Genomic DNA, 11,616 nt, shown 5'->3' with positions numbered 1-11,616 from the left:
TGCAAAAGCTTTTAAGTTTCATTAGGTCCCATTTGTTTATTTGTGTTTTTATTTCCATTTCTCTAGGAGCTGGGTCAAAAAGGATCTTGCTGCGATTTATGTCATAGAGTGTTCTGCCTATGTTTTCCTCTAAGAGTTTGATAGTGTCTGGTTTTACACTTAGGTCTTTAATCCATTTTGAGTTTATTTTTGTGTATGGTGTCAGGGAGTGTTCTAATTTCATACTTTTACATGTACCTGTCCAATTTTCCCAGCACCACTTATTGAAGAGACTGTCTTTTCTCCACTGTATATGCTTGCCTCCTTTATCAAAGATAAGTTGACCATATGTACGTGGGTTTATCTCTGGGCTTTCTATCCTGTTCCATTGATCTATATTTCTGTTTTTGTGCCAGTACCAAACTGTCTTGATTACTGCTTTGTAATATAGTCTGAAGTCAGGGAGCCTGATTCCTCCAGTTCCATTTTTCGTTCTCAAGATTGCTTTGGCTATTCGGGGTCTTTTGTGTCTCCATACAAATTGTGAAATTTTTTATTCTAGTTCTGTGAAAAATGCCTGTGGTAGTTTGATAGGGATTGCATTGAATCTGTAGATTGCTTTGGGTAGTAGAGTCATTTTCACAATGTTGATTCTTCCAATCCAAGACATGGTATATCTCTCCATCTATTTGTATCATCTTTAATTTCTTTCATCAGTGTCCTATAATTTTCTGCATACAGGTCTTTTGTCTCCTTAGGTAGGTTTATTCCTAGATATTTTATTCTTTTTGTTGCAATGGTAAACAGGAGTGTTTTCTTAATTTCACTTTCAGATTTTTCATCATTAGTATATAGGAATGCAAGAGATTTCTGTGCATTCATTTTGTATCCTGCTACTTTACCAAATTCATTGATTAGCTCTAGGAGTTTTCTGGTGGCAGTTTTAGGATTCTCTATGTATAGTATCATGTCATCTGCAAACAGTGACAGCTTTACTTCTTCTTTTCCGATTTGGATTCCTTTTATATCTTTTTCTTCTCTGATTGCTGTGGCTAACACTTCCAAAACTATGTTGAATAATAGTGGTGAGAGTGGGCAACCTTGTCTTGTTCCTGATCTTAGTGGAAATGGTTTCAGTTTTTCACCATTGAGGACAATGTTGGCTGTGGGTTTGTCATATATGGCCTTTATTATGTTGAGGAAAGTTCCCTCTATGCCTACTTTCTGCAGGGCTTTTATCATAAATGGGTGTTGAATTTTGTTGAAAGCTTTCTCTGCATCTATTGAGATGATCATATGGTTTTTCTCCTTCAATTTGTTAATATGGTGTATCACGTTGCTTGATTTGCGTATATTGAAGAATCCTTGCATTCCTGGAATAAACCCCACTTGATCATGGTGTATGATTCTTTTAATGTGCTGTTGGATTCTGTTTGCTAGTATTTTGTTGAGGATTTTTGCATCTAAGTTCATCAGTGATATTGGCCTGTAGGTTTCTTTCTTTGTGACATCTTTGTCTGGTTTTGGTATCAGGGTGATGGTGGCCTCGTAGAATGAGTTGGGGAGTGTTCCTCCCTCTGCAATATTTTGGAAGAGTTGAGAAGGATAGGTGTTAGCTCTTCTCTAAATGTTTGATAGAATTCGCCTGTGAAGCCATCTGGTCCTGGGCTTTTGTTTGTTGGAAGATTTTTAATCACAGTTTCAATTTCAGTGCTTGTGATTGGTCTGTTCATATTTTCTATTTCTTCCTGGTTCAGTCTCCGTAGGTTGTGCATTTCTAAGAATCTGTCCATTTCTTTCCAAGTTGTCCATTTTATGGCATAGAGTTGCTTGTAGTAATCTCTCATGATCGTTTGTATTTCTGCAGTGTCAGTGGTTACTTCTCCTTTTTCATTTCTAATTCTATTGATTTGAGTCTTCTCCCCTTTTTCTCTTGATGAGTCCTGGCTAATTGTTTATCAATTTTGTTTATCTTCTCGAAGAACCAGCTTTTAGTTTCATTGATTTTTGCTATAGTTTCCTTCATTTCTTTTTCATTTATTTCTGATCTGATCTTTATGATTTCTTTCCTTATGCTAGCTTTGGGGGTTTTTTGCTCTTCTTTCTCTAATTGCTTTAGGTGCAAGGTTAGGTTGTTTATTCGAGATGTTTCCTGTTTCTTGATGTAGGCTTATATTGCTATAAACTGCCCTCTTAGAACTGCTTTTGCTGCATCCCATAGGTTTTGGGTCATCGTGTCTCCATTATCATTTGTTTCTAGGTATTTTTTGATTTCCCCTTTGATTTCTTCAGTGATCACTTCGTTATTAAGTAGTGTATGGTGTAGCCTCCATGTGTTTGTATTTTTTACAGATCTTTTCGTGTAATTGATATCTAGTCTCATAGCATTGTGGTCGGAAAAGATACTTGATACGATTTCAATTTTCTTAAATTTACCAAGGCTTGATTTGTGACCCAAGATATGATCTATCCTGGAGAATGTTCCATGAGCACTTGAGAAAAATGTGTATTCTATTGTTTTTTGGGTGGAATGTCCTATAAATATCAATTAAGTCCATCTTGTTTAATGTATCATTTAAAGCTTGTGTTTCCTTATTTATTTTCATTTTGGATGATCTGTCCATTGGTGAAAGTGGGGTGTTAAAGTCCCCTACTATGATTGTGTTACTGTCGATTTCCCCTTTTATGGCTGTTAGTATTTGCCTTATGTATTGAGGTGCTCCTATGTTGGGTGCATAAATATTTACAATTGTTATACCTTCCTCTTGGATTGATCCCTTGATCATTATATAGTGTCCTTCTTTGTCTCTTGTAATAGTCCTTATTTTAAAGTCTATTTTGTCTGATATGAGAATTGCTACTCCAGCTTTCTTTTGATTTCCATTTGCATAGAATATCTTTTTCCATCCCCTAACTTTCAGTCTGTTTGTGTCTCTAGGTCTGAAGTGGGTCTCTTGTAGACAGCATATATATGGGTCTTGTTTTTGTATCCATTCAGCCAGTCTGTGTCTTTTGGTGGGAGCATTTAATCCATTTACATTTAAGGTAATTATCGATATGTATGTTCCTATTCCCATTTTCTTAAATGTTTTGGGTTTGTTATTGTAGGTGTTTTCCTTCTCTTGTGTTTCTGCCTAGAGAAGTTCCTTTAAGCATTTGTTGTAAAGCTGGTTTGGTGGTGCTGAACTCTCTCAGCTTTTGCTTGTCTGTAAAGGTTTTAATTTTCTCCATCAAATCTGAATGAGATCCTTGCTGGGTAGAGTAACCTTGGTTGTAGGTTTTTCTCCTTCATGACTTTAAGTATATCCTGCCACTCCCTTCTGGCTTGCAGAGTTTCTGCTGAAAGATCAGCTGTTAACCTTATGGGGATTCCCTTGTGTCTTATTTGTTGTTTTTTCCCTTGCTGCTTTTAATATGTTTTCTTTATATTTAATTTTTGATAGTTTGATTAATATGTGTCTTGGCATGTTTCTCCTTGGATTTATCCTGTATGGGACTCTCTGTGCTTCCAGGACTTGATTAACTATTTCCTTTCCCATATTAGGGAAGTTTTCAACTATAATCTCTTCAAATACTTTCTCAGTCCCTTTCGTTTTCTCTTCTTCTTCTGGGACCCCTATAATTCGAATGTTGGTGCGTTTAATGTTGTCCCAGAGGTCTCTGAGACTGTCCTCAGTTCTTTTCATTCTTTTTCTTTATTCTGCTCTGCAGTAGTTATTTCCACTATTTTATCTTCCAGGTCACTTATCCGTTCTTCTGCCTCAGTTATTCTGCTATTGATCCCATCTAGAGTATTTTTAATTTCATTTATTGTGGTTTTCATCGTTGCTTGGTTCCTCTTTAGTTCTTCTACGTCCTTGTTAAATGTTTCCTTGCATTTTGTCTATTCTATTTCCAAGATTTGGATCATCTTTACTATCATTATTCTGAATTCTTTTTCAGGTAGACTGCCTATTTCCTCTTCATTTGTTAGGGTCTGGTGTGTTTTGACCCTGCTCCTTCACCTGCTGTGTGTTTTTTTGTCTTCTCATTTTGCTTATCATACTGTGTTTGGGGTCTCCTTTTCACAGGCTGCAGGTTCGTAGTTCCCGTTGTTTTTGGTATCTGTCCCCAGTGCTAAGGTTGGTTCAGTGGGTTGTGTAGGCTTCCTGGTGGAGGGGACTAGTGCCTGTGTTCTGGTGGATGAGGTTGGATCTTGTCTTTCTGGTGGGCAGGTCCACGTCTGGTGGTGTGTGTTTTGGGGTGTCTGTGGCCTTATTATGATTTTAGGCAGCCTCTCTGCTAATGGATGGGGCTGTGTTCCTGTCTTGCTAGTTGTTTGGCATAGGGTGTCCAGCACAGTAGCTTGCTGGTCGTTGAGTGAAGCTGGGTCTTGATGTTGAGATGGAGATCTCTGAGAGATTTTCGCCGTTTGGTATTACGTGGAGCTGGGAGGTCTCTTGTGGACCAGTGTCCTGAAGTTGGCTCTCCCACCTCAGAGGCACAGCCCTGATGCCTGGCTGGAGCACCAAGAGCCTTTCATACACACAGCTCAGAATATAAGGGAGAAAGAAAATAGAAAGAAAGAGGATAAAATAAAATAAAATAAAGCTATTATAATAAAAAATAAGAAAAAAAATTATTAAGAGTAAATGTATTCAGAAAAAAATTTTTTTTAATTTTTAAAAATAGATTTATTAATTTTTTATAATAAAAAAATAAGAAAAAAATTATTAAGAAAAATTTTTTTAATTTTTTAAAATAAAAAATATGAAAAAACTTATTAAAAAATTTTTTTAATTTCTAAAAATAGAAAATAAGGAAAAAATTATTAAGAAAACATATATTAGGGAAAAAAATTTTTTTTAAGTAAAAAAACAAAACAAACAAACAAAAAAAAACGGACGCACCTAACCCTAGGACTAATGGTGAAAGCAAAGCTATACAGGCAAAACCTCACCCAGAAGCATACACATATACACTCACGAAAAAAGGAAAAGGGGAAAAATTAATATATCCTGCTCCCAAAGTCCACCTCTTGAATTGGGATGATTCGTTGTCTATTCATGTATTCAACAGATGCAGGCACATCAAGTTGTTTGTGGAGCTTTAAATCCGCTGCTTCTGAGGCTGCTGGGAGAGATTTCCCCTTCTCTTCTTTGTTCGATACAGCTCCCAGGGTTCAGCTTTGGATTTGGACCCGCCCTCTGCGTGTAGGTCACCTGAGGAGCGTCTTTTTCCCCGCCCAGACAGAACAGGGTTAAAGGAGCAGCTGCTCAGGGGCTCTGACTCACTCAGGCCGGTGGGGATGGGAGGAGGTACGGAGGAGGCGGGCGAGCCTGCGGCAGTCAAGGCCGGCGTGACGTTGCACCAGCCTGAGGCGTGCCGTGCGTTCTCCCGGGGCAGTTGTCCCTGGATCACGGGAGCCTGGCAGTGTCGAGCTGCACCGGCTCCCGGGAGGGGTGGTGTGGAGAGTGACCTGTGCTCGCACACATGCTTCTTGGTGGCGGCAGCAGCAGCCTTAGCGTCTCCTCCCGTCGCTGGGGGTCCGCGCTGTTGCCGCGGCTCGCGCCCACCTCTGGAGTTCGTGTTAGGCCCAGCGCTCTGAATCCCTCCGTCCTTGCGGCGCCGCGAAACAAAGAGGCAAGAAAAAGTCTCTTGCCTCTTCGGTGGCTGCAGACTTTTTCTCGGGCTCCTCCCGCTAGCTGTGGTGCGCCAACCCCTTCAGGCTGTGTTCACGCCGCCAGCCCCAGTCCTCTCCCTGCGATCCGACCGAAGCCCGACCTCGGCTTCCCAGCCCCCGCCCACCGCCCGGCGGGTGAGCAGACAAGCCTCTCGGGATGGTGAGTGCTGCTGCGGCGCCGAGCCTCTGTGCGGGAACTCTTACTCCGTTTTTTCCCTCTGCGCCCACTGTTTCTTGTGGGATCCGCGCTGATAGCCGCGGCTCGCGCCCATCTCTGGAGTTCGTTTAGGCGGCGCTCTGAATCCCCTCTCCTTGCGCGCCACGAAACAAAGAGGCAAGAAAAAGTCTCTTGCCTCTTCGGCAGCTGCAGACTTTTTCCCGGATTCCCTCCGGGCTAGCACCGAAGCCCCGAGCCTCAGCTCCCAGCCCCCACCCGCCCCGGCAGCTGAGCAGACAAGCCTCTCGGGCTGGTGAGTGCTACTCAGCACCGATCCTCCATGCGGGAATCTCTCCGCTTTGCCCTCCGCACCCCTGTGGCTGCGCTCTCCTCCGTGGCTCCGAAGCTTACCCCCTCTGCCACCCGCAGTCTCTGCCCATGAAGGGGCTCCTAGTGTGTGGACACCTTTCCTCCTTCACGGCTCCCTCCCACTGGTGCAGGTCCCGTCCCAATTCTTTTGTCTCTGCTATTTCTTTTTTCTTTTACCCTACCCAAGTACGTGGGGATTTTCTTGCCTTTTGGGAGGTCTGACGTCTTCTGCCTGCGTTCAGTGGGTGTTCTGTAGGAGCAGTTCCACGTGTAGATGTATTTCTACTGTATCTGTGGGAAGTAAGGTGATCTCCAACGTCTTACTCTTTCCGCCATCTTGCCCGTCTCTGCTCTGATCTTTATAATTTCTTTCCTTCTACTAACTGGGTTCTGTTTGTTCTTCTTTCTCTAGTTCCTTTAGGTGTAAGGGTTAGATTGTTTATTGAGATTTTTCTTGTTTCTTGAGGTAGGATTGTATTGCTATAAACTTCCCTCTTAGAACTGCTTTTGCTGCATCCCATAGGTTTTGGATCGTCGTGTTTTCATTGTCATTTGTCTCTAGGTATTTTTTGATTTCCTCTTTGATTTCCTTCAGTGATCTCTTGGTTATTTAGTAACGTATTGTTTAGCCCTCCATGTGTTTGTGTTTTTTACGTTTTTTTCCCTGTAATTGATTCTAGTCTCATAGCGCTGTTGGTCAGAAAAGATGCTTGATATGATTTCAATTTTCTTAAATTTACTGAGGCTTGATTTGTGACCCAAGATGTGATCTATCCTGGAAAATGTTCTGTGCGCACTTGAGAGAAAGTGTAATCTGCTGGTTTTGGATGGAATATCCTATAAATATCAATTAAAATCTATCTGGTCTATTGGGCAGTCATTTAAAGCTTGTGTTCCTTAGTAATTTTTCTGTTTGGATGATCTTTCCATTGGTGTAAGTGAGGTGTTAAAGTCCCCCACTATTATGGTGTTTACTGTCGATTTCCTATTTTATAGCTGTTTAGCAGGTTGCCTTATGTATTGAGGGTGCTCCTATGTTGGGAGCATATATATTTATAATTGTTATATCTATCTTCTCTTGGATTGATCCCTTGGTCATATGTAGTGTCCTTCCTTGTCTCTTGTAACATTCTTTATTTTAAAGTCTATTTATCTGATATGAGTACTGCTACTCCAGCTTTCTTTTGATTTTCCATTTGCATGGAATATCTTTTTTCCATCCCCTCACTTTCAGTCTGTATGTGTCCCTAGGTCTGAAGTGTGTCTCTTGTAGACAGCATATATATGGGGTCTTGTTTTTGGTATCCATTCAGCCAGCCTGTGTCTTTTGGTGGGGAGCAATTTATCCATTCACGTTTAAGGTAATTATCCATATGTATGTTCCTGTTACCATTTTCTTAATTGTTTTGGGTTTGTTTTTGTAGGTCCTTTCTGCTCTTCTGTTTCCCCACTTAGAGAAGTTCCTTTAGCATTTGTTGTACAGCTGGTTTGGTGTGCTGAATTTTCTTAGCTTTTGCTTGTCTGTAAAGCTTTTGGTTTCTCCTTCGAATCTGAATGAGATCCTTGCTGGGTAGAGTAATCTTGGTTGTAGGTTCTTCCCTTTCATCACTTTAAATATGTCACGCCACTCCCTTCTGGCTTGTAGAGTTTCTGCTGAGAAATCAGCTGTTAACCTTATGAGGAGTTCCTCTGTATGTTATTTGTCTTTTTCCCTTGCTGCTTTCAATAATTTTTCTTTGCCTTTAATTTTTGCCAATTTATTAACTATGTGTCTCGGCGTGTTTTTCTCCTTGGGTTTATTCTGTATGGGACTCTCTGTGCTTCCTGGACTTGGTGGCTATTTCCTTCCCATTATAGGGGAAGTTTTCGACTATAATCTCTCCAAATATTCTCGGGTCTTCTCTCGCTCTTCTCCTTCTGGACCCCTATAATGCAATTGTTGTTGCGTTTAATGTGTCCCAGAGGTCTCTTAGGCTGTCTTCATTTCTTTGCATCATGCTTGGTTCTTGTATTCGTGGTTCCACAGCAGTGAAGTTCCCCCATTCGGTCTTCCAGGTCCCTTATCCATTCTTCTGGCCTCAGTTATTCTGCTATGATTCCTTCTAGTGTATTTTCCATTTCAGTTATTGTATTGTTTATCTCTGTTTTGTTTGTTCTTAATTCTCCTAGGGTGTTCATTAAACATTTCTTGCATTCTTCTCGATCTTTGCCTCCATTCTTTTTCGAGGTTCCTGGATCATCTTCACTATCATTATGCTGGAATGTTGCCTAATCTCCACCTCATTTAGTTGTTTTTCTGGGGTTTTAATCTTGTTCCTTCATCTAGTACATAGCCCCTCTGCCTTTTCATCTTGTCTATCTTTCTGTGAATGTGGTTTTTGTTCCACAGGCTGCAGGATTGTAGTTCTTCTTGCTTCTGCTGTCTGCCTTCTGGTGGATGAGGCTATCTAAGAGGCTTGAGCAAGTTTACTGATTGGCTCCTTGTTTTATTTTAATGTGCCTGACACAGGGCTTCATGTGTGGGTTAAACAGAGCCTGTCGGTTAGTGGCCTGAGGTGGAACCCAGAGTTAGGGAACCACGTACCATCCTCCCAGCATTGTGGGGTCTTGGGAAGGAACCTGTCCTGGTCCCAGCCCCAGTCCACCCTCACTGTGTCCCCCACCTCAGTGCCAGCCCAACCCCAGACTCAGATGTAACCTCAGCACAGCCTGTCACCCTAACATGCCCTCCTCAAGCTTACCCGGAGCCGCAATGCCATTCGCAGGAGCCTGGCTTCTCAGGTCACCTGGTGACATCTGAGGATCTGCTGAGGGTGGGGTGTGGCGGGGCAGTAGATCCATCAGCACTTGGACCGTGACTATCTATCTGTCCAGTAGTTTTTCTGCTTTGGTTTTTGCCGCCTCTCACCAAAGCCACTAGAGGACGACAGTGCTCCATCTTCTAGAAAGAAACAGCCGATCTCTCCCAAGGAGGAGCCCTGAAGGCTACCTTCTCTGGACCTCAGGACTTCTAGGGTCACTGCCTCATGCTGGGAATGGGGACAATGTGGTCCCAAGGGGATGGAGCCCTCACCCAGCATCACATGGCTATCCTCTCTCCTGACCCCCTGCCCAGGCTACTCCACTGCCCTTGGCCCATTCTTCTGTCCCTTCTGGAGACTGGCCTGTGGGAGGAAGCCTGTCCAGGAGCCACCAGCCAGGGGAGTCGTGGGAACCTCTGGAGGAAGAGAGGCTGGTTGTAGCAGAAGGAAGATGTCTCTGGGGACCTTTGCCCCACCCATCATGCTGCCCACAGCCCTCTGTGCTCACGCCGCACTGCTGCTGCAGACCATGCTTGGGCTGATCCCCTCTGCCGGCCAACCGCTGTCCACCCTCCGAGGCCCAGCTCTTGGGTGACCTCCCCAGGGAAGCCTCCCCCAGGACTGGCGCCCCCGAGAACAACTCCGGCTGAAACAACCCCGGGGGCGGGGAGGGGGTTAGACAGCAAGGCCGGGCTGGGAGGGGACGGCTCTAGACAGCCTTGGGACCACATGTTGGGGGGCAGGGGCTTGAGAGAGACCTGAATTGCTCAGAATAATGGAGAAGATTCCTTTTTTTGTGGGGATGGGGATAACACTGGAAAAGGCAAATCAGCTAGCACTGGAAGCTGGGGTGTGGGATGGGAAAAGCCAGAGACATCTCCCTGGGCACCTCCCTGCATTTCTTTCCTGTGGTGGCATTGGCATCTTCTCTCCCAGACCCCCGTCCCTATCCCCTCCCTGGGTGGGGCAGGTTCCCCTAGGGGACGCCAAGGTGGGCGTGGTCCAGCGCCGAGGCTGCTGCGGGGATGAGCAGGCCGCAGGCAGCTCTCCGCTCAGCTCAGCCGGGGGAAGCCTGGCCCTTCCCACGCCCCTCCTGGAATGCAGGGCTGCTCCGGGAGTTGATCGAAAGTGTGACTTTCCCTCCGGAGTCTGAGGTCAGTCAGCCTCCCAGGCCCGGACCAGCATTCTTGACAGGGAGCCAAGACAAGCAAGGGGCGAGGGGCCGGGGCCAGCTCAGAGGCCTGGGAGCCCCTGCCAGCTGATTGCCCCTCGCTTTCATTCCTTGTGGGTAGGAGGTGTGCTAATGCCAGATATTCCACACTTGGGGGAGGGAGATGTTGAAATCAAGGTTCTACTATTTGGGAGACCTGTGCTGATCACCTGTAGATGCTGCTAGCCGTGTCACAGGCCCGCTGCTTGAGGCAGTACAGGGCCTGGAGGGAGGCCCAGGGGACTGTGGGGCGACAGAGGTGGCCCCTGGCCCAGCTGGGACAGGGAGGAGTGGGATGAATGGGGGAGGTGGTGTAGCAGGCCTGCAGTACTGGTAAAAACCGTAACCACCTACTGAGCACTTCCTAAGTGCCAGCCATTTCCTGACACGGAGCGTCCTGAGCAGTCCACCATGGGGCTGACACCCTCTCGCCTCAAAGATGCAGAAACCGAGGCTCAGAGAGGGTCAGTAACTTGCCCCCCAGCAGAGGCAGGCCTGGATCCCAGGCTTGTCTGTCTCCTGAGCCCGTGCTCTCATCCCCCTATGCTAGACTCCATCACAGTGGATACCCTGCTGGGAACTGACAAGCCGGAATGCATCCTCCTCAGGACCTGGGGAGTGAGTGGTTCTACAGCCCCACCTAGAGGCAGGGAAGTGAGGTGCATCCACACAGACTTCTAGATGAACAGCACCCCCAGAAGGCACCTTGGGCAGACCAAGTGCCCCAGTTTGTTGGGGTTTGAGTGTGGATGTGAACTCTGGCCTGTCCGGCTGACTCCTGAGCAGTTCCTCCAGAGTCCTCAGAGGATGGCAGAAGCCTTTCCCTGGCATCGGGGAGAGGCAGGAGGGGAGTCTGAGGCTCTCAATTGAGAGAGAAAGGTTTAGACCTGGGCAGGTCAGAGCCAGGAGGGGAGGGGGCTGAGGAAAGGGGACCAGCCTGCCCAAAGCACTCTGATGCAGCTGCCCCAGGGACTTCTGGAAGCTTCCCCTGGGTACATTTAACAGCCAAGGTTGGGGCTCTGTTCCCATAGCTGGATGCCTGGAAAGTTCATGTTTTCCACATCCCTGTGTGGGAGCCAAAACCAGCTTGCAAGAGCCAGGAGACTTGAGCCTGAAGGGAGAAGCAAAGATTCTCTGTCCCTGGAATTGGGCTAATAGACGTTATGTAAGTTGAGGACCTGGCTTGACAGCTTTTCTCTCCTTGCCCTTCTAGGTGCTGAGTCTGGTTCTCTCCCTTCCGCTTCTCTCCCCTTCCCTCCTCTCCCACCCTTCCTTTTCTTTCTTCTCTTTCCTCTTTCCCCTCCTCCTCCTCCTCCTCCTCCCCCTCCTCCTCCTCCCCCTCCCTACAGTTTACTCACAGAGAAGCCACGATGCCATGGAAGGAGCCAGACGTGGTTCACAGCCTGGGCTCCACAGCTCACAAGCTGTGTGATTCAGG

This window comes from Balaenoptera musculus, chromosome 3 (genome assembly GCF_009873245.2).
Source record: "Balaenoptera musculus isolate JJ_BM4_2016_0621 chromosome 3, mBalMus1.pri.v3, whole genome shotgun sequence".
NCBI lineage: Eukaryota > Metazoa > Chordata > Mammalia > Artiodactyla > Balaenopteridae > Balaenoptera > Balaenoptera musculus.
This window is presented reverse-complemented; position numbering follows the sequence as displayed.